This window comes from Ptychodera flava, chromosome 19 (genome assembly GCF_041260155.1).
Source record: "Ptychodera flava strain L36383 chromosome 19, AS_Pfla_20210202, whole genome shotgun sequence".
Lineage (NCBI taxonomy): Eukaryota > Metazoa > Hemichordata > Enteropneusta > Ptychoderidae > Ptychodera > Ptychodera flava.
Genome location: NC_091946.1, coordinates 7,331,671 through 7,336,825, shown reverse-complemented (window position 1 = coordinate 7,336,825; position 5,155 = coordinate 7,331,671). Strand labels below are relative to the sequence as shown.

The 5,155-nt window shown below is 37.1% G+C and overlaps 1 long non-coding RNA gene across 1 annotated transcript; it reads left to right on the top strand.

The window, feature by feature from the left end:
- The first annotated feature begins 1,753 nt into the window (after positions 1-1,753).
- Positions 1,754-4,189, top strand: LOC139118471 (uncharacterized). The gene is made up of 2 exons (XR_011548737.1): positions 1,754-2,018; positions 3,260-4,189. It is a non-coding gene; the product is annotated as an uncharacterized lncRNA (long non-coding RNA).
- The last annotated feature ends 966 nt before the right edge of the window (positions 4,190-5,155 follow it).

Below are 5,155 nucleotides of genomic sequence, written 5' to 3'. Positions count from 1 at the left end.
CGGGTATTCCTGCCGTGTTCCATATCAGACATTCAGAACAGGAACAACGCTGGTAATATCGCGTCTTTAGTCTTGAAAGCCAGTAGAATTCGTAACTGATGACATGTCAAGGCATGGAGCAAGTTATCGCCATTGAAAGTCTATAAACTTTAACGCACGAGCAAGTTCATATTGAATGGCAATATGAATTTTTACCGCTGAATGTGTATGACAACACGGGAGGGACCGTGGAATGAAACATGACGGAGAAATGATACCGACTTCAGAGAAACAGCGTGATTTTTTATACATAGCAACAGCAGGCGATAGTTAGTTGTAGAAATTTTACAACCGTGAGGCTTGTTTGGTCCTCAAAACCATAGACCCTCGAGACATTCTCGAGGGTCTATGTCAAAACTAACAACAGTATAGGTCGAATTCGAAGGACGTTCAGGAAGAGACACCAGCGACGTGTCTTTGGTGAAATTTATATTGATTTTGAGAACATGATACGTCTGATATATCCGTTCATCCGACAGTGTACCGTACAGTCGTATATCGAATCAAAAATATAAACTTAGGGGTTCTACGTTTTTCACCGTAAAAGTGCTCATTCAAAACTGAAAGACATCGCGACTGAGTCCGACAGCGGCGCAAGAAATTTTATTTTCTAGTTTCTCAATCGAATCCCCCGTCAAGTGGTCAAGAATTCATAGCTTAGTCCTGCATGTGAAGGCGAGGCTGTGCCCCGATGATGGATTGCATAAATCATGAATGTATAGTTCATTTTCTCCCGACGAAAAAAAGTTTTGTTTTATTCAACTGAACTGATTTATCGCATTTGCCTAGACACACATGCTTGTTGTGAAATCTATTTCTCTCAATCTCGCACAGATACTTCTCCTTGTCTGTGCACACACATAGTAGATAGACCTGGTTCAGGACGCGGCCGTGCTTATACAACATTTCTTCGCCATTTCTTGCAAAACATCTCGCCAAGTATCAACTTTGAAGCACGGGCTACGTATTTGTAATGTTAGATTGGGATATTATTTCGGCCAAATAAGAATATAATATTGAAGATAAAAATACTTTTAATCAAAGCATGTGTCAAATATCTAATCACAGTCGGCCGTCCCAAGACGTGAGACTTCTAGGATTTCATCAAACGGGGAACGAAAATATATCGATTTATTGACTGACATAACGAGAATATACGTTTTATTCTTCTAAAAAGTAAACTTCGCCTTTCCTTGACATCTCCGTTTCCATGTGTGAATACTCTGTCCTCAGTCAGTATGAAGGTTTTAGCCTCCGTCGTATCTCAGGCCAACACATGGTTGTTTTGCCAAATATCTCGTCAACTTTCCGGTTTATTGCATCTGTCACATCTGTGTACTTTCACAAGGAACCCGCCAGAGTAATTTAGGATACTATATCGGTCAAATTTACACGGAATATTGAAGATGAAAATACTTTTATAGATTGACCCAAAGGGCAAGAACGAGTCAGTGAATCTGTAATTAGACGGACGGGACAGGCATGTCTGTATATAAAAATTGACCACCTAGCCTTTTCCTCGTAAATAAGGTCGAGCTTGTCACTTAATTAATCTGCTGAATCACAAATATATGGTGCACTGTGTAATATTTTTGTCTTACGAGAGTGACAAAAATTGCATTTTGTCGTAAATGAACATAACTAATAATAACTTTTAAGCAAAATCTCCCTGTGAATATTTGAGCACTTAAGGGGTCGTAAAGAGTAAAGCGCCACCAAGATGACTATGATGTACCTGTGTTAAAGTTGTAGTTAGTCTTCGGAGTGGGTCGTCACACAGTTACGAGCCGTCCACTTCGACAAGCAACACGTTTTATTCTCAGTTCAACCCAGTTTAACCAGGGCGAAACTATACAACCCATTTTCGAAACCTTGGACGGAAGAGAGCAATCTTTTCAACAACAGCGACATGTCGACAAGTACCTAAATCGCCGTTTTCATAGTTACACAACATCAGCTGGACAGCTGTTATAATCCAGGTATGTATCGTTATCCTCTCAAGTCCCAGTGTTTTTGATACTTTTTCTTGTATAGCTCTGTATAGAAATGTCTTTATCAGGTACAAGTATCTAACATTTTTATATGTTTTCATTCACCAATATTCCTGACTGTTGCAAATCATGGAGCTCCATGTGCAAATGAACACCAAATTCCTAGCTTCCTGTTCCAAAGCCCTTTATGCTAATGTGACCTTTTCATGTCATGCCGTACATCAGACCCAGGGAAGAGTGTAAATGCCTTGCAGGCAAATATACACGCATAGGCCCTAAAAGACAAAGTATAACATGAATTGTTTACGTTCTACCGTTTGTTTAACCCCGACTTGAAAAGGTCAGGGGATTGTGAAACTGAAGTCTTGAGATTGAGAAGACTATGCGTTTTTGTCTTTTGTTTTACTTTCAAATTGCAGTAATTGTATGAATATGTTGCTATGATTTTTGATAAATCTGAATCTGACCAGACTCTTAATTCTTATATCTCAAATTTATGTACTATGTATTATGGTTCCATGATGGGAAGAGCCCGCATTCAATTTTGGAGGTCTTTTTGGTAGCATTCTGAGAGGCACATGTATCTCCATTCACTCAGTTGCCATTCAGCGATGGCCACTACTATAATTAATTATATTGTTATGCAAATTAGCCACTTTGCTATCAGAAATTCCTGGGGGAACGCTTTTCACACCTGACCAAACCTTTCCAAACTTCTAAAAATTTGTGTTTCTGTATGTAACACCAAAGTTAATCTGATGCTTTAGCGCTGATACTTTCACACAATTCCTTTAGCCAATGTTAATGCAGTATTGTTTTATAGCAAATAATAACATCTTTTGCAGTAATGTTAAGAAGCTGAAAATGAAGAATTAAGAGAGAGAAATATCACACAGTTTTTCATAGATAATTGCAAAGACAAATTTAGGTCTCTTTTATGTGACACCAAAGTTAATCTGATACTTTTGCACTGATACTTTCAAATAATGCAGTATAGCCAATGTTAATGCAGCAAATAATGACATCTCTTTCAGCAATGTTAAGAAGCTGAAAACGAAGAATCAAGAGATAGAAATATCACACAATTTTCATAGATAATTGCAAAGACAAATTTAAATAACACTGTTATTCAGTTACGCGATGACCCTTATCTCTTATTTATTCATTTACTGCCTCTGTGATTAGTTACCCTTTTTACTAATCTGTTTTCAATTTATTTTGTCTCGCAGGCCATGAAGACGATTCGTCGTGTGTTTCTGAATGATGACAACATGACTCTTTTGACGGGTTTACTCCTGAACTGATTTAAGATGAAGAAGAGGAGGGTGGATTTGTCATCTTGTGGTCTCCTGCTTGAAGAGCAAACCCGTTGAATGAACTTTTATGTACATTAGATGCCTGTCTAACAGAAAAAGTGTATTTTAAAATTCTAAGAGGAAGGCAGTCATTCTACTCATTGCATCTGAAAACAGTGAGGAAATACGCAGCAGATCTCATCTCATCAACGCATTATGATTGCCCAGTTTTCACCACCACATGTACAGTTGACTCAAAGTTTTCAAATAGCTGATTATCTCTTAGCCGTCCACTTAAAACCACTTGCCAATTAACTTGTTGTGAACTTTGGTATAAAGGAAATTTTCTCTCAAATCACTTGTCAATTTGCTTTTAGATTTATTAGGCAGGTTCCTGAAGCAAAACAACCGAGTAAGATTTAATCAAATTATGGTGAAGTTTGCATGTAATTGTATTTTGGTGAAAGTTTTGCCCTTTTAATGGAAAAAATATCTTCTGAGAAACTGCCACTCGACTTATTGCTTTCAAATTTTGCACGCAGGTTGCCACGTGTGATCTGAGTAAGTTGTCTTCTGATATATGTTTATCCCCACAGATGTGTTGTATGCATGCCAATATCACGAAGGGGATCTCTCAGCTGCAACATTGCTTGTTTTCTTTCCAAACAAAAAGAACATGTGCTATACTAGATAAGAAAAATTTCCAAAAGGGCAGTGCAGTAATTCCAAAATCTGTGCAACATACAACTATTTTGAAGTATTGTTTACAGTTTTAGTGGCTCTTTTTATTCCATTGTATATTTATTTTTAAAACTCTGATTAAATTTTAGTTTTGAAATAAATATTTTAATTTTTCTTGGTAAATATTTGCTGTGTAAAATATTTGTTGAATGTGTGTGATAAGTGACACTGCTTCTGGCTATTTAGTGATTAGAAGAGACAATATCATGTCATCATGTTGGTAAAAGGTCTATAGAAATATAGACAACTTTTAACCCAGATGAGTTCGTCTTGCCCTGACATCATTTGAATATTAAATCATAACGGCGATCCCCCAGTTTAAAATCGGATGCAATGTTTTTATTTGTAGCAGTAACTCATTTACTGTCCTAAGCTGGTGAAATGAAATCATGTGCCTAGTAGATTGGTACACGCCTCTCATCGGGCTTTCATTGATCCAGTGGCTAAAATTATTCCATGAAAATCCAGTATTGTTCACTGCCAGCATTCTAACTTTTGAGAAGCTCAAATATGAATAATTACAGATGCCATATATGGTAATGTTGGCATATAAATACAGAACTGTATTAACCGGAATTTATGTAAATCCTTAAAAAAGCAGGAAGCGCTGCCAGCACATTGGCTGGAAATACACGTAAATACAGGCAAATGTAGTCCTTTATTTACAGTAAATATAGGCAAATACAGGAGATGTATTTACCATGTATCAATAGTGCATATACAGGTAAATACAGGCTGAATTTCCCTGTATTTACCATAAATACATGGCTGTATTTACCTGTATCTGTCTGAATTTGCAGCAAATACAGCCAAAATACAGGGTCAATACACTCTGTATTTTAGCCTTTTCACGCAGTGCTAAAGTATATGTGATCTTACCGTCCGAGATGAAATCAGCCCGATAGTCGGCTAAAAACACTCACTGTTATGTTACAAGCGTCAGAACATGACTATGATCAATTCCATAAATATTTAAAGACAAAGTCAACATTGAAGGAACTTACCGTAAGATTACTTAATAAGGAGCGCAAAAACCGTCTAATGGCAGGAGAAAAACCAGGATTGATACTTAAGTCATCCGTCACTAAG